At 45.7% G+C, this 18,070-nt stretch overlaps 5 non-coding genes across 5 annotated transcripts; all 5 read left to right on the top strand.

The window, feature by feature from the left end:
* The first annotated feature begins 1,355 nt into the window (after positions 1-1,355).
* On the top strand, positions 1,356-1,431 carry Trnak-cuu (transfer RNA lysine (anticodon CUU)). The gene has a single exon. It is a non-coding gene; the product is annotated as a tRNA-Lys (tRNA).
* A 1,376-nt stretch (positions 1,432-2,807) lies between these two features.
* On the top strand, positions 2,808-2,880 carry Trnak-cuu (transfer RNA lysine (anticodon CUU)). Its single transcript has one exon. It is a non-coding gene; the product is annotated as a tRNA-Lys (tRNA).
* Positions 2,881-4,311: 1,431 nt separating this feature from the next.
* On the top strand, positions 4,312-4,384 carry Trnak-cuu (transfer RNA lysine (anticodon CUU)). The gene has a single exon. It is a non-coding gene; the product is annotated as a tRNA-Lys (tRNA).
* An 8,233-nt stretch (positions 4,385-12,617) lies between these two features.
* Trnak-cuu (transfer RNA lysine (anticodon CUU)) lies at positions 12,618-12,690 on the top strand. The gene has a single exon. It is a non-coding gene; the product is annotated as a tRNA-Lys (tRNA).
* Positions 12,691-14,115: 1,425 nt separating this feature from the next.
* Trnak-cuu (transfer RNA lysine (anticodon CUU)) lies at positions 14,116-14,188 on the top strand. Its single transcript has one exon. It is a non-coding gene; the product is annotated as a tRNA-Lys (tRNA).
* The last annotated feature ends 3,882 nt before the right edge of the window (positions 14,189-18,070 follow it).

The following is an 18,070-nucleotide window of genomic DNA, read 5'->3' as shown; positions in this document are numbered from 1 at the left end:
CAGAAGTTGAGTCCCATAGTGCTCAGAGCCATTTGAACCATGTTCGGGACTTCTACATTGAGATTAGTTACCCAGACCTCCACTTACAACGTCGTCCTGTTATTACTACGCTAACCCTGCTTGACAAATGGCACCGGTCTTCTTCTTCCAACCCGATTGTTTTGCATTATACCAGTTTTAATTGGCGTAACATATGGACGAATATTAGCTTACCCGTTCATTCAACAGCTGTTGCGTCCCTATGGTATAAGGTAGTTAATCAGCTGATTCCTACGAACGAACGCCTTCATCGTATAGGTTTATGTGTCTCTCCGATTTGTCAAACGTGTGGTTGTGTTGATACACCCCAACACCGATTTACCTGCGCTGACCGTCATCGCATGTGGCACTGGCTTTACTCACCAGGAGCTCAGAATCGGCATTTAAGACTGATATTCTCTGCTGGCCGGACACGGTTTTTTATCCACGGACCAAGAACAACACCGTTATGTGGCTTCTTGGCCGTTACATTTTTGCAGTGGTTGATGATCATGGTATTACCGATTTTATTTCGTTTACTGGTTACATGCTTCATGAGTACTGGACGCAAAAGTCTTTCCCACACCTTAAGAGGGACTTTGCGAATATGCTTACTATTGTTTTCGAAAAGCAGGGAGTTGGTTAAGTTTCAATTTCTATTGATCGCTCCTGCGCCTGAATCATTAATGGAACCGGTATAGGGGCATACTGAGCTAACTTCATGACAGGGAAGACATTCTCGCTAGTTCTTAGGTACAATCTTGGCAGGAAGGCAAAATAACTCTTTGAATAGACAACGCTTCATAAGTCCCGTGTTCACATATAAGTATCATAAGGCGTCGGACTACGGATCTGAAGATTACAGGTTCGAATGCTGTCACGCTCGTGTTTTATCACTTCTGAAAAAGAAACATACCGTTTTAATGTAGCATTTGAGCAGTACGAAACCGTCTGAATGTTGCTGTTGACCATTTTCTGCTTGGAGATGCTCTTGAGCTTGAAACACACACTACAAGACCGGTGTTATCTAGCGAAATGGTCGGCAGAGTGCCGCCACCGCGAGTTTCCACTGGCACTTGCACATCTAAAACAACGTCGGAAAGTAACTCGTTCGCCTTTTGAGTCACATCAAGTATGAGTGTTAATTTTGACGCCACTAGCTCTGCAGGTTGTCATGCAATTCCTTACCTCTCAGAAATGATTATGAAATAAAAGTGAAGTACGTGACGAGTGTGGCGTTAGGAAAACATTCGGCAGCATGGAGAGATTCTGTATGGGACCACCCAACCCAAACGAGTACTGTGTGACGTGCTACCCTGCAAGTATTTACCGGAGCAGCCGCTCTAGCTCAGTCAGTAGAGCATGAGACTCTTAATCTCAGGGTCGTGGGTTCGAGCCCCACGCTGTGCGGAACGGAATTTTGTTCCGCTGCAGGTGTATATTACCGTTTTTCTGATTAACGTGATGTAATGGAAATAGCAACTTTAAACTTTGCCTACGTCTCTATCAGTCGCAAGGAAACTGTATTTGAAGGTGAAGGTGATTTTGTAGACATGTGTGAAAGACATGTTCTGAAATGCAAGTGTTGTTGTTTGGAGAGCACATCGGTTACGTGTCAGATGTGTAGCCAAGCAGTAATGGGTCGCCATTGCTGCAAATATTAGTCGGTAATATGAAGTGTTGTCAGCTGAAGTCTGATGATCCAGACGATCGTAAGGACGAAGTACGCAAAAGTACCGCTAGGCCGCGCCTCTTTAGCTCAGTGGTAGAGCACTGGTATAGTAAACAAAGGGTCGTGAGTTCCATCCTCAAAACAATTAGCGACATGCCTTTTATTAAGAATTACTCTCAGATGTGATTAAGGCGAATGGAGCAGATAAAGCCTTTGCCAAAGCGGTACACCATAAGGTGGGACGAGGCAGTCTGAATTACATTTTATAGATGTATTTCTCACATATGTCAGAGTCTCTCGCGGTCCTCGTCGTCGTCGTCGTCGTCGTCGTCGCCGCCGCCGCCGCCGCTTCTGCAGAAGTAGCAAATGGCCACCATAGCAAATGCGGCGAGGGACGCCCTGCCTTCGATTCCGTATGCACAAAGTGTGTGGTCTTGTTTCCCAGTCTATATTTGGTCGGTCACGTAAGAGGTTGAATGTAACGAATGGGTGGGAAAGAGCAAGGGCAGCGGCTGTGTAGAACGAAAACTCAAATTATCAGGGGTGTGAGCGTTTCGAGATGAGTCATATACAAGTTGCACTTGGTCGTCAGTGACTGTGTGGCCTAATGGATAAGGCGTCGGACTTCGGATCTGAAGATTACAGGTTCGAATGCTGTCACGCTCGTGTTTTATCAGTTCTGAAAAAGAAACATACCGTTTTAATGTAGCATTTGAGCAGTACGAAACCGTCTGAATGTTGCTGTTGACCATTTTCTGCTTGGAGATGCTCTTGAGCTTGAAACACACATACAAGACCGGTGTTAACTAGCGAAATGGTCGGCAGAGTGCAATCACCGCGAGTTTCCACTGGCACTTGCACATCTAAAACAACGTCGGAAAGTAACTCGTTCGCCTTTTGAGTCACATCAAGTATGAGTGTTAATTTTGACGCCACTAGCTCTGCAGGTTGTCATGCAATTCCTTTACCTCTCAGAAATGATTATGAAATAAAAGTGAAGTACGTGACGAGTGTGACGTTAGGAAAATATTAGGCAGCATGGAGAGATTCTGTATGGGACCACCCAACCCAAACGAGTACTGTGTGAAGTGCTACCCGGCAAGTATTCACCGAAGCAGCCCGGCTAGCTAAGTCGGTAGAGCATGAGACTCTTAGTCTCAGGGTCGTGGGTTCGAGCCCCACACTGGGCGGAAAGGAATTTTGTTCCGCTGCAGATGTAAATTACCGTTTTTCTGATTAACGTGATGTAATGGAAATAGCAACTTTAAAATTTGCCTACGTCTCTGTCAGCCGCAAGGAAACTGTATTTGAAGGTGAAGGTGATTTTGTAGACATGTGTGAAAGACATGTTCTGAAATGCAAGTGTTGTTGTTTGGAGAGGACCTCGGTTACGTGTCAGATGTGTAGCCAAGCAGTAATGGGTCGCCATAGCTGCAAATATTAGTCGGTAATATGAAGTGTTGTCAGCTGAAGTCTGATGAACCAGACGACCGTAAGGACGAAGTACGCAAAAGAACTGCTAGACCGAGCCCCTTGAGCTCAGTGTTAGAGCATTGGACTAGTAAACCAAGGGTCGTGAGTTCCATCCTCAAAGAAAGAAGTCGAATTTAGGAAATCAGTTGCACCTCGTGGCCGTATAGCAAACAGTATCTGTGATGACGAACAATTAGCGACATGCCTTTTATTAAGAATTACTCTCAGATGTGATTAAGGCGAATGGCGCAGATAAAGCCTTTGCCAAAGCGGTACAGCATAAGGTGGGACGAGGCAGTCTGAATTAAATTTTATAGATGTATTTCTCACATATGTCAGAGCCTCTCGCGGTCGTCGTCGTCGTTGTCGCCGCCGCCGCTTCTGCAGAAGTAGCAAATGGCCATCGTGGCAAATGCGGCGAGGCACGCCCTGCCTTCGATTCCGTATGCACAAAGTGTGTGGTCTTGTTTCCCAGTCCATATTTGGTCGGTCACGTAAGAGGTTGAATGTAACGAATGGGTGGGAAAGAGCAAGGGCAGCGGCTGTGTAGAACGAAAACACAAATTATCAGGGGTGTGAGCGTTTCGAGATGAGTCATATACAAGTTGCACTTGGTCGTCAGTGACTGTGTGGCCTAATGGTTAAGGCGTCGGACTTCGGATCTGAAGATTACAGGTTCGAATGCTGTCACGCTCGTGTTTTATCAGTTCTGAAAAAGAAACATACCGTTTTAATGTAGCATTTGAGCAGTACGAAACCGTCTGAATGTTGCTGTTGACCATTTTCTGCTTGGAGATGCTCTTGAGCTTGAAACACACACTACAAGACCGGTGTTAACTAGCGAAATGGTCGGCAGAGTGCCGTCACCGCGAGTTTAAACTTGCACTTGCACATCTAAAACAACGTCGGAAAGTAACTCGTTCGCCTTTTGAGTCACATCAAGTATGAGTGTTAATTTTGACGCCACTAGCTCAGCAGGTTGTCATGCAATTCCTTTACCTCTCAGAAATGATTATGAAATAAAAGTGAAGTACGTGACGAGTGTGACGTTAGGAAAACATTAGGCAGCATGGAGAGATTCTGTATGGGACCACCCAAACCAAACGAGTACTGTGTGACGTGCTGCCCGGCAAGTATTCACCGAAGCAGCCCGGCTAGCTCAGTCTGTAGGGCATGAGACTCTTAATCTCATGGTCGTGGGTTCGAGCCCCACGCTGGGCGGAACGGAATTTTGTTCCGCTGCAGATGTAAATTACCGTTTTTCTGATTAACGGGATGTAATGGAAATAGCAACTTTAAACTTTGCCTACGTCTCTGTCAGTCGCAAGGAAACTGTATTTGAAGGTGAAGGTGATTTTGTAGACATGTGTGAAAGACATGTTCTGAAATGCAAGTGTTGTTGTTTGGAGAGGACCTCGGTTACGTGTCAGATGTGTAGCCAAGCAGTAATGGGTCGCCATAGCTGCAAATATTTGTCGGTAATATGAAGTGTTGTCAGCTGAAGTCTGATGATCCAGACGACCGTAAGGACGAAGTACGCAAAAGTACCGCTAGGCTGCGCCTCTTTAGCTCAGTGGTAGAGCACTGGACTACTAAACCAAGGGTCGTGAGTTCCATCCTCAAAGGAAGAAGTCGAATTTTGGAAATCAGTTGCGCGTCGTGGCCGTATAGCAAACAGTATCTGTGATGACGAACAATTAGCGACATGCCTTTTATTAAGAATTACTCTCAGATGTGATTAAGGCGAATGGCGCAGATAAAGCCTTTGCCAAAGCGGTACAGCATAAGGTGGGACGAGGCAGTCTGAATTACATTTTATAGATGTATTTCTCACATATGTCAGAGCCTCTCGCGGTCGTCGTCGTCGTCGTCGTCGCCGCCGCCGCTTCTGCAGAAGTAGCAAATAGCCATCGTAGCAAATGCGGCGAGAGACGCCCTGCCTTCGTTCCATATGCACAAAGTGTGTGGTCTTGTTTCCCAGTCTATATTTGGTCGGTCACGTAAGAGGTAGAATGTAACGAATGGGTGGGAAAGAGCAAGGGGCAGCGGCTGTGTAGAACGAAAACACAAATCATCAGGGGTGTGAGCGTTTAGAGATGAGTCATATACAAGTTGCACATGTGGTCAGTGACCGTGTGGCCTAATGGATAAGGCGTCGGCCTACGGATCTGAAGATTACAAGTTCAAATGCTGTCACGCTCGTGTTTTATCAGTTCTGAAAAAGAAACATACCGTTTTAATGTAGCAATTGAGCAGTACGAAACCGTCTGAATGTTCCTGTTGACCATTTTCTGCTTTGAGATGCTCTTGAGCTTGAAACACACACAACAAGACCGGTGTTAACTAGCGAAATGTTCGGCAGAGTGCCGACACGGCGAGTTTTCACTGGCACTTGCACATCTAAAACAACGTCAGAAAGTAACTCGTTCGCCTTTTGAGTCACATCAAGTATGAGTGTTAATTTTGACGCCACTTGCTCTGCAGGTTGTCATGCAATTCCTTTACCTCTCAGGAATTATTATGAAGTAAAAGTGAAGTACGTGACGAGTGTGACGTTAGGAAAACATTAGGCAGCATGGAGAGATTCTGTATGGGACCACCCAACCCAAACGATTACTGTGTGACGTGCTACCCGGCGAGTATTCACTGTAGCAGCCCGGGTAGCTCAGTCGGTAGAGCATGATACTCTTAATCTCAGAGTCCTGCGTTCGGCCCCACGCTGGGCCGAACGGAATTTGGTTCGGCTGCAGATGTAATTTACCGTTTTTCTTATTAACGTGACGTAATGGAAATAGCAACTTTAAACTTTGCTTACGTCTCTGTCAGTCGCAAATAAACTGTATTTGAAGGTGAAGGTGATTTTGTAGACATGTGTGAAAGACATGTTCTGAAATGCAAGTGTTGTTGTTTGGAGAGAACATCGGTTATATGTCAGATGTGTGGCCAAGCAGTAATGGGTCGCCATAGCTGCAAATATTAGTCGGTAATATGAAGTGTTGTCAGCTGAAGTCTGATGATCCAGACGACCGTAAGGACGAAGTACGCAAAAGTACCGCTAGGCCGCGCCTCTTTAGCTCAGTGGTCAGTCTGCCTGCGGCAGCGGTGGTGAGCGGACCGTCAGGGCCAGCGCGCTGTGGCAGGAAGTGTTTACGTCAGGCGGTGAGTCGCGTGCTTACAGCGTCTGCGTATTAGTATTCGTTCCGTTCTGTAGGATCTGATATGGAATTATGAATCCGAGTAACAGGAAAGATACCTTGAAGTTTACCTTTGATAGGATCTTTTCGAAACCAAATTCGTTTGAAGTTGAAGCTTGGTTAGAGGAAACAGCTAAGATAACTTTTGATGACTTTGTAGGGATAAATTTCTCTATCGTGACTAGTGTTGTTTATGTGAAATTAACGTCTTCTGAAATGTGTGACAGAATTGTGGAGTCCAGTGGAGGTGTACTGAAGTTTAAACATAGTGATGGTACCGTCAGTGACGTCAGCATTACGCATGCTGGACTGGGCATCCGAAAGGCACGTATTTTCGAACTCCCGTTTGAAATATCAGCCGCGCAAATAAATTCTGCATTAACATCTTACAGGAGGGTCATTAACAATTTTGTGGAGCGTTGCTCCAAAGCCCACAAATTTCCGGTGCTTAACGGCGTCAGGCAGGTTCAGATCGATCTACAAAAGCACATACCTTCATATATTTACGTAGGTGGACATCGCGGAATTGTCATATATGATGGGCAGCCAAAAACGTGTGCCGGCTGTGGTGCGCCCGGCCACGTGCGCTCTGAATTTATACAAAGACGCGTGACGCAGATACCTGTCGGTGAAGCCGCTAGCCCCCCTGTGACGACGGCACTGCCACTGACATACGTTGCCGCGGCTTCTGGTCTTCCACCCGCGACCCCGCCTGTAGATGCCCCTCGTTTGAATGATGTTTTTCCGATAACGTCAAAGAACCGAGTGCTGACCCGGCACCGCCGCTACCACACTCACAGATGGAGGTAACGACGGATGGCTCCCCAGTGGTTGATGCCACTGGTACTGAGGATGAAGCAGACGCTGTGTTCCCGGCGGATCAACCCCAGAGTCAACAGTCCACTTCGGATGTTGATGATACCGCGAACCCTAACAGGAAGCCTTCCAAAAAGAAGCGGAGACTTGCACATCAAGGAGCCAATCAGCTCGCCCCACAGCTCCGCGAAAAAGCGAAACGAATAAGCAGCCAAATGAGTCAGAACACTTCTGAACCCTCTGAAGTTGGTCTCCCTGCGTCTGGTCGAATGGACATTGATCCAGTAGTGTCTCCCCCTGTGAATCCACGACGGGTGGAAGATAGTGATACCTCGAGTAGAGTCGTTTTGCCGGATGCCCACGCTCAAGGAAACGCAGGATCGCTTTTGTCAGAGGCCACTCTCACTGGGAATTAGGCACAGGAAATGGAAGTCTTGGATGCGAGCAATGATGCGGCTGTCATGCGGACCATTGAGACGGAATCTTCGGCACCCCCCACAGAGCAGCATACACCAACCGTACCGGGAAGTACAGGAACTCCGACTGACGCGCTTGGCCTCAATTTCGTTAGCCATCCTTCTAAGACTGTCTAATTAATAGTATGTGCCTTCCCCCATGAACGAGCCCCAGGCCTATAAAATTGCCACGTTAAATATCAATAAGATACAGTCGTACTGGCGGCTCCGTAATTCACAAGATTTTGTATACGCAGCGGATATCGATATTCTGTTACTTCAAGAAGTCGCTGCGATTGAACTTGACCGAATAACTGGTTATACTACTCTCTCCAATTCCGGGAGCGGTGCGAATTTAGGGACAGCGATTCTGTTAAAAGAAGGGATTGTAGCGACCGACGCAGAAAAACTGCCTGATCATAGAGGGATCGCTGTCACTTTCAATCGGACACGCATAATCAATTTTTACGCCCCGTCCGGCAGTAGCAATAGGCGTGCTAGGGCTGAGTTCTTCACAAGCGCCATAGTCCCACTTTTTAGGGGAACCTACGATCGTATAATTTTTGCGGGTGACTTCAATTGTGTCTTAAGTCCAAAAGACCAGACGCCTAATTTTAACAAATCTGGAGAACTAGAACATATCGTCCAAGAAATGAACCTCATTGACACATGGGAGCATACGCACGGAGCGGCACCTGGGTTCACCCATGTCACGAACCACTCTGCAAGCCGGCTAGACAGAATCTATGTATCGGCGTGTATGAAGACTCAAGTCCTCCATTCCGAAGTTTGGCCCACAATTTTTTCCGATCATGCCGCATATATTTGTACTGTTAAGCAAGCATGGCACATTTCGCGGCAGAGGTTTCTGGAAACTTAACAATGCTTTCCTTAACGATGTTGACTGTCACCGTGTCTTTAACGAAACATGGGAGGCATGTGAACGACGGGTTGCACAGTATGCCTCCGTTACTGAATGGTGGATAACACATGCCAAACCAACTTTATCAAAAATGTTTAAACGCTACGCTCGGGACAAATCCTGGTGGCAACGGCAAACATCTGAGTTTTATTTTACTTGTCTCAGGGAGCTCTACCAGTCCGATGTGACTGTACCTGAAAATTTTATGCAGATTAAAAAAATTAAGGCAAAATTATTAAAACTTCAGCGGCAGCAGGCAGAAGGCTTTCAAATAAGGTCCAGGCCCCAGAATGTGATAGACGACGAAATGACATCCATGTTTCACGTCATTCGTGAAAATAAGAGGGGGCGGCGGAGATTAATAACTCGTCTTCAGTTGAGTGAAGGCGTTGCGCTCACGCGGCAACAAGACATACGGACCGCACTTCACAATCACCTGGCAGATCTGCTGGCAACGACACATACCGACGATGGAACTCACGATGAATTACTCAATAACTTGCAAAGGACTTTGGGTGCTGCTGAAGTCGAAACTCTCATGCGAGAAATTGATGAAGACGAATTTGATTCTGCGCTATCACGAAGTCGGAAAAATAAATCGCCGGGACCTGACGGTCTCACTGCCGAATTTTATCTTACTTTCCGCGACAAATTAAAGCCCAAGTTGTTGAGTATGTTTAATGACATTTTACGGCCTGATTTTAATGTTCCTCAGGCTCTCGTGGAAGGCATCATGGTTTTAATCCCTAAACGCCCAATGTGCAGTTCTGTTGATGATTTTCGGCCGCTTACTTTACTGAACAGTTACTACAAAATTTTAGTACGTATTATTTCTAATAGATTGAAAATGTTGATAAATACTGTCATTGGTCAGTACCAGACCAGTGTAGGTGTCGGTAGGACGATCTTCCAAAATTTGTCTCAATACAGGGACGTCATAGCCATTGCAGATGCGTGCAAGATACGGTGTGCGCTAGTTTCCCTTGACTTTTCAAAGGCATTCGACAGAGTAAACCATCAGTTTCTCATCCGGACGATGCATGCCATGGGATTTCCACTACGTTTTATCAATCTTATACATGAGCTCCTTCATAAAGGAGTAACTCGACTCATGGTGAATGGCCAGCTGAGCGCATCGAATAATATTACTAATTCAGTGCACCAGGGATGCCCTATGTCAATGGCCTTGTTTGCCATTGCCATTGAGCCTTTGCTTGTCACCTTGACACAGCGTCTACAAGGATTAACCATCCACGGCTTTAAGATTGTTTGTACTGCATATGCGGATGACGTCGGATTTTTGGTCATGGACGAAGGTGAAGTCGAGGAAGCCCTTCAGATCGTCTAAAACTACGAACTTGTTGCGGGTGCGAAGTTGAATGCCAGGAAATCTGGCATTATGAACATAGGACGCGGCATCTCGCTGCACCATCACGGTCAGTTGCAACTACTTTCTAAAATGAAATGCCTTGGTATTGAGTACAGGAGCAACATACAGCACACAATTGCGGTGAACTATAGGAATCTCCTGGCAAGTATGCGTGCTTGCATGCAGACCCACTACCTAAGGAGCCTTGATGAACTGCAGAAAGTCACCTTCGCTAATGTCTACCTCACCTCAAAGATTAACTACGTTGCACAAGTACTGCCCATGCAACACAGGAGACAGCGAAGCGAATGATGTCCGCTCTAGGCCATTTTGTCACACGTGGACACATTTTTAAAGTCAAGTACGATCCGCTCACTCTCTCCACGACGGATGGAGGCTTAAATTTAACAGATGTTCGTTCCAAGTCACGAGCATTGTACGTATGCACCACCTGCAAACGGTGGAGGTCGTTACCGAACAGTCTAACGGCTCACTTGTTAACTGAAATAGCGCCGGCCTGCCTGCAGCCTCCCGTCTCTGTTCAACATATTTCGCCTGCGCTGACTCACTTTAAGAGCTTTTTCATTGAGTTCAGTTACGTACGGTCAACTCTCCCAGAAAATGAGCTTTCCGTGGTGAAGTTAGTTTATAATAAACTACTGGCAACCAAGAACAGGAACAACATCGAACACAAATACCCCAATCATCGCTGGCCAGTGATATGGAAAAACATACATAGCCGTGATTTACCAACGTCAGTGAAAGCCTCTTGGTACAGGGTCGTGAACCGTAAAATAAGTACCAATTCACGACTTCATGCTCTACATTTGGCTGACTCACCTTTGTGCCTTACGTGCAACTTGCCTGATACTGATGAACATCGTTTTCTGTGCACCACTGTCCAAGCAGTTTGGCCATGCATTCGCCGAAAACTGGCTACGATTATGAGGACTTCCCAGCTTTGTATTAAACCTGAAGATTTCCTGTATCCGGATTCAGTGCCGTACCCAAACACCAAACGGAACTCTGTCAATTGGTTGAAGGGTCATTATGTTCATTATTTACAGACGCAAGAACCCAAGAGTGAGGCGGCGTTCTGTCTTTACCTGGCATTACAGTTTCACATACTTTCACAGACGAGACATTACAGGAAACGATATGCGAATTTTTTAGAAGTCGTTCTTCGATGAAAGAAGTATTTTTTTTCTTTCCTTCATTCTACATTGCTTTGTTTTTTTTCTTTTCTTCTTCAAATGTCACAGTGACGTATACTGAACAGTGATACGAAAAGGACTATTTTATTTTCTTCTGTTTTTCTAGAGGACCAGAGTTCCTTGTTTCATTTTCTATTAAAAAAAAAAAAAAAAATAAAGATAAATAAGTAAATTATAATAAAAAATAAACGATTATAAAAGTTGATAAACAAACCAACAATACAACGAAAGCACTAAAAAGAACAACAAACAACAGAAAGAGTGTTGCAGACCAGAAGTAGGGGATTGCTGCCTGGGGTGAAGTATGGTGGGGACTTCGTGGGCCCTCTCGCCGCTACGGTAGCCGTGAAGGCCCAGGACAACTCTCTGAACATGGAATACAACACACGCACCAAAAAAAAAAAAAAAGTGGTAGAGCACTGATCTAGTAAACCAAGGGTCATGAGTTCCATCCTCGAAGGAGGAAGTCGAATTTTGGAAATCAGTTGCGCGTCGTGGCCGTATAGCAAACAGTATCTGTGATGACGAGCAATTAGCGACATGCTTTTTATTAAGAATTACTCTCAGATGTGATTAAGGCGAATGGCGCAGATAAAGCATTTCCAAAGCGGTACAGCATAAGGTGCGACGAGGCAGTCTGAATTACATTTTATAGATGTATTTCTCACATATGTCAGAGCCTCTCGCCGTCGTCGTCGTCGTCGTCGTCGCCGCTTCTGCAGAAGTAGGGTATGGCCATCGTAGCAAATGCGGCGAGGGACGCCCTGCCTTCGATTCCAAATGCACAAAGTGTGTGGTCTTGTTTCCCAGTCTATATTTGGTCGGTCACGTAAGAGGTTGAATGTAACGAATGGGTGGGAAAGAGAAAAGGGCAGCGGCTGTGTAGAACGAAAACACAAATCGTCAGGGGAGTGAGCGTTTCGAGATGAGTCATATACAAGTTGCCCTTGGTCGTCAGTGACCTTGTGGCCTAATGGATAAGGCGTCGGACTTAGGATCTGAAGATTAAAGGTTCGAATATTGTCATGCACGTGTTTTATCAGTTCTGAAAAAGAAACATACCGTTTTAATGTAGCATTTGAGCAGTACGAAACCGTCTGAATGTTGCTGTTGACCATTTTCTGCTTGGAGATGCTCTTGAGCTTGAAACACACACAACAAGACCGGTGTTAACTAACGAAATGGTCGACAGAGTGCCGTCACCACGAGTTTTCACTGGCACTTGCACATCTAAAACAACGTCGGAAAGTAACTCGTGCTCCTTTTGAGTCACATCAAGTATGAGTGTTAATTTTGACGCCACTAGCTCTGCAGGTTGTCATGCAATACCTTTACCTCTCAGAAATGATTATGAAATAAAAGTGAAGTACGTGACGAGTGTGGCGTTAGGAAAACATTAGGCAGCATGGAGAGATTCTGCATGGGACCACCCAACATAAACGAGTACTGTGTGACATGCTACCCGGCAAGTATTCACCGAAGCTGCCTGGCTAGCTCAGTCGCTAGAGCGTGAGACTCTTAATCTCAGAGTCGTGGGTTCCAGCCCCACGCTCGGCGGAACGGAATTTTGTTCCGCTGCAGATGTAAATTACCGTTTTTCTGATTAACGGCATGTAATGGAAATAGCAACTTTAAACTTTGCCTACGTCTCTGTCAGTCGCAAGGAAACTGTATTTGAAGGTGAAGGTGATTTTGTAGACATGTGTGAAAGACATGTTCTGAAATGCAAGTGTTGTTGTTTGGAGAGGACATCGGTTACGTGTCAGATGTGTAGCCAAGCAGTAATGGGTCGCCATAGCTGCAAATATTAGTCGGTAATATGAAGTGTTGTCAGCTGAAGTCTGATGATCCAGACGACCGTAAGGACGAAGTACGCAAATGTACTGCCAGGCCGCGCCCATTTAGCTCAGTGGTAGAGCACTGGACTAGTAAACCAAGGGTCGTGAGTTCCATCCTCAAAGGAAGAAGTCGAATTTTGGAAATAAGTTGCGCGTCGTGGCCGTATAGCAAACAGTATCTGTGATGACGGACAAGTAGCGACATGCCTTTTCTTAAGAATTACTCTCAGATGTGATTAAGGCGAATGGCGCAGATAAAGCCTTTGCCAAAGCGGTACAGCATAAGATGGGACGAGACAGTCTGATTTACATTTTATAGATGTATTTCTCACATATGTCAGAGCCTCTCGCGGTTGACGTCGTCGTCGCCGCCGCCGCTTCAGCAGAAGTAGCAAATGGCCATCGTGGCAAATGTGGCGAGGCAAGTCCTGCCTTCGATTCCGTATGCACAAAGTGTGTGGTCTTGTTTCCCAGTCTATATTTGGTCGGTCACGTAAGAGGTTGAATATAACGAATGGGTGGGAAAGAGCAAGGGCAGCGGCTGTGTAGAACGAAAACACAATTTATCAGGGGTGTGAACGCTTCGAGATGAGTCATATACAAGTTGCACTTGGTCGTCAGTGACTGTGTGGCCTAATGGATAAGGCGTCGGACATCGGATCTGAAGATTACAGGTTCGAATGCTGTCACGCTCGTGTTTTATCAGTTCAAAAAAAGAAACATACCGTTTTAATGCAGCATTTGAGCAGTACGAAATCGTCTGAATGTTGCTGTTGACCATTTTCTGCTTGGAGATGCTCTTGAGCTTGAAACACACACTACAAGACCGGTGTTAACTAGCGAAATGGTCGGCAGAGTGCCGTCACCGCGAGTTTCAACTGGCACTTGCACATCTAAAACAACGTCGGAATGTAACTCGTTCGCCTTTAGAGTCACATCAAGTATGAGTGTTAAATTTGACGCCACTAGCGCTGCAGGTTGTCATGCAATTCCTTTACCTCTCAGAAATGATTATGAAATAAAAGTGAAGTACGTGACGAGTGTGACGTTAGGAAAACATTAGGCAGCATGGAGAGATTCTGTATGGGACCACCCAACCCAAACGAGTACTGTGTGACGTGCCCGGCAAGTATTCACCGAAGCAGCCCGGCTAGCTCAGTCGGTATAGCATGAGACTCTTAATCTCAGGGTCGTGGGTTCGAGCCCCACGCTAGGCGTAACGGAATTTTTTTCCGCTGCAGATGTAAATTACCGTTTTTCTGATTAACGTTATGTAATGGAAATAGCAACTTTAAACTTTGCCTACGTCTCTGTCAGTCGCAAGGAAACTGTATTTGAAGGTGAAGGTGATTTTGTAGACATGTGTGAAAGACATGTTCTGAAATGCAAGTGTTGTTGTTTGGAGAGGACATCGGTTACGTGTCAGATGTGTAGCCAAGCAGTAATGGGTCGCCATAGCTGCAAATATTAGTCGGTAATATGAAGTGTTGTCAGCTGAAGTCTGATGATCCAGACGACCGTAAGGACGAAGTACGCAAATGTACTGCCAGGCCGCGCCCATTTAGCTCAGTGGTAGAGCACTGGACTAGTAAACCAAGGGTCGTGAGTTCCATCCTCAAAGGAAGAAGTCGAATTTTGGAAATAAGTTGCGCGTCGTGGCCGTATAGCAAACAGTATCTGTGATGACGGACAATTAGCGACATGCCTTTTATTAAGAATTACTCTCAGATGTGATTAAGGCGAATGGCGCAGATAAAGCCTTTGCCAAAGCGGTACAGCATAAGATGGGACGAGACAGTCTGATTTACATTTTATAGATGTATTTCTCACATATGTCAGAGCCTCTCGCGGTTGACGTCGTCGTCGCCGCCGCCGCATCTGCAGAAGTAGCAAATGGCCATCGTGGCAAATGTGGCGAGGCAAGTCCTGCCTTCGATTCCGTATGCACAAAGTGTGTGGTCTTGTTTCCCAGTCTATATTTGGTCGGTCACGTAAGAGGTTGAATGTAACGAATGGGTGGGAAAGAGCAAGGGCAGCGGCTGTGTAGAACGAAAACACAATTTATCAGGGGTGTGAACGCTTCGAGATGAGTCATATACAAGTTGCACTTGGTCGTCAGTGACTGTGTGGCCTAATGGATAAGGCGTCGGACATCGGATCTGAAGATTACAGGTTCGAATGCTGTCAGGCTCGTTTTTTATCAGTTCAAAAAAAGAAACATACCGTTTTAATGCAGCATTTGAGCCGTACGAAATCGTCTGAATGTTGCTGTTGACCATTTTCTGCTTGGAGATGCTCTTGAGCTTGAAACACACACTACAAGACCGGTGTTAACTAGCGAAATGGTCGGCAGAGTGCCGTCACCGCGAGTTTCAACTGGCACTTGCACATCTAAAACAACGTCGGAAAGTAACTCGTTCGCCTGTAGAGTCACATCAAGTATGAGTGTTAAATTTGACGCCACTAGCGCTGCAGGTTGTCATGCAATTCCTTTACCTCTCAGAAATGATTATGAAATAAAAGTGAAGTACGTGACGAGTGTGACGTTAGGAAAACATTAGGCAGCATGGAGAGATTCTGTATGGGACCACCCAACCCAAACGAGTACTGTGTGACGTGCTGCCCGGCAAGTATTCACCGAAGCAGGCCGGCTAGCTCAATCGGTAGAGCATGAGACTCTAAATCTCAGTGTCGTTGGTTCGAGCCCCACCCTGGGTGGAACGGAATTTTGTTCCGCTGCAGATGTAAATTACCGTTTTTCTGATTAACGTGATGTAATGGAAATAACAACTTTAAACTTTGCCTACGTCTCTGTCAGTCGCAAGGAAACTGTATTTGAAGGTGAAGGTGATTTTGTAGACATGTGTGAAAGACATGTTCTGAAATGCAAGTGTTGTTGTTTGGAGAGGACATCGGTTACGTGTCAGATGTGTAGCCAAGCAGTAATGGGTCGCCATAGCTGCAAATATTACTCGGTAATATGAAGTGTTGTCAGCTGAAGTCTGATGATCCAGACGACCGTAAGGACGAAGTACGCAAAAGTACCGCTAGGCCGCCCCCATTTAGCTCAGTGGTAGAGTACTGGACTAGTAAACCAAGGGTCGTGAGTTCCATCCTCAAAGGAAGACGTCGAATTTTGGAAATCAGTTGCGCGTCGTGGACGTATAGCTAACAGTATCTGTGATGACGAACAATTAGCGACATGCCTTTAATTAAGAATTACTCTCAGATGTGATTAAGGCGAATGGCGCAGATAAAGCCTTTGCCAAAGCGGTACAGCATAAGGTGGGACGAGGCAGTCTGAATTACATTTTATAGATGTATTTCTCACATATGGCAGAGCCTCTCGCTGTCTTCGTCGTCGTCGCCGCCGCCGCATCTGCAGAAGTAGCAAATGGCCATCGTGGCAAATGCGGCGAGGCACGCCCTGCCTTCGATTCCGTATGCACAAAGTGTGTTGTCTTGTTTCCCAGTCTATATTTGGTCGGTCACGTAAGAGGTTGAATGTAACGAATGGGTGGGAAAGAGCAAGGGCAGCGGCTGTGTAGAATGAAAACACTAATTATCAGGGGTGTGAGCGTTTAGAGATGAGTCATATACAAGTTGCACTTGGTCGTCAGTGACTGTGTGGCCTAATGGATAAGGCGTCGGACTTCGGATCTGAAGATTACAGGTTCGAATGCTGTCACACTCGTGTTTTATCAGTTCTGAAAAAGAAACATACCGTTTTAATGTAGCATTTGAGCAGTACGAAACCGTCTGAATGTTGCTGTTGACCATTTTCTGCTTGGAGATGCTCTTGAGCTTGAAACACACACTACAAGACCGGTGTTAACTAGCGAAATGGTCGGCAGAGTGCCGTCACCGCGAGTTTCCACTGGCACTTGCACATCTAAAACAACGTCGGAAAGTAACTCGTTCGCCTTTTGAGTCACATCAAGTATGAGTGTTAATTTTGACGCCACTAGCTCTGCAGGTTGTCATGCAATTCCTTTACCTCTCAGAAATGATTATGAAATAAAAGTGAAGTACGTGACGAGTGTGACGTTAGGAAAAACATTAGGCAGCATGGAGAGATTCTGTATGGGACCACCCAACCCAAACGAGTACTGTGTGACGTGCTGCCCGGCAAGTATTCACCGAAGCAGCCCGGCTACCTCCGTCAGTAGAGCATGAGAGTCTTAATATCAGGGTCGTGGGTTCGAGCCCCACGCTGGGCGGAACGGAATTTTGTTCCGCTGCAGATGTAAATTACCGTTTTTCTGATTAACGTGATGTAATGGCAATAGCAACTTTAAACTTTGCCTACGTCTCTGTCAGTCGCAAGGAAACTGTATTTGAAGGTGAAGGTGATTTTGTAGACATGTGTGAAAGACATGTTCTGAAATGGAAGTGTTGTTGTTTGGAGAGGACATCGGTTATGTGTCAGATGTGTAGCCAAGCAGTAATGGGTCGCCATAGCTGCAAATATTAGTCGGTAATATGAAGTGTTGTCAGATGAAGTCTGATGAACCAGACGACCGTAAGGACGAAGTACGCAAAAGTACCGCTAGGCCGCACCCCTTTAGCTCAGTGGTAGAGCACTGAACTAGTAAACCAAGGGTCGTGAGTTCCATCCTCAAAGGAAGAAGTCGAATTTTGGAAATCAGTTGCGCGTCGTGGCCGTATAGCAAACAGTATCTGTGATGACGAACAATTAGCGACATGCCTTTTATTAAGAATTACTCTCAGATGTGATTAAGGTGAATGGCGCAGATAAAGCCTTTTTTTTTTTAAAAAAAAAAAAACTTTATTTCAACTACAATAATAGTTATACTTAATAACCCACTCCCTTAGTTGATTAGTGGGCCTGTATTATTATACAATGATTGTTACAAATATGCAGCTCTTAATTCTAACTTGTAAGTGAGCTACAGGTGTTACACAATGATTGGCATTACTAATATTATTGTCTATACCTACAATTAAATACCACTTCTTATCTCTGAGTTCTAACATCTGCAGCGTCACATATATGCCAGCAGAGAGTATAAACCTACTGATAATTGCCTTGCTCTTCGAGCTAAACCCGAAGAGCATGCCCCTGGCACTGGGCAGGC

Source organism: Schistocerca gregaria, chromosome 8 (assembly GCF_023897955.1).
Source record: "Schistocerca gregaria isolate iqSchGreg1 chromosome 8, iqSchGreg1.2, whole genome shotgun sequence".
In the NCBI taxonomy this organism is placed as follows: domain Eukaryota; kingdom Metazoa; phylum Arthropoda; class Insecta; order Orthoptera; family Acrididae; genus Schistocerca; species Schistocerca gregaria.
The sequence above is the reverse complement of the archived record's forward strand: the minus strand, read 5'-3'. Positions and strand labels throughout refer to the sequence as shown.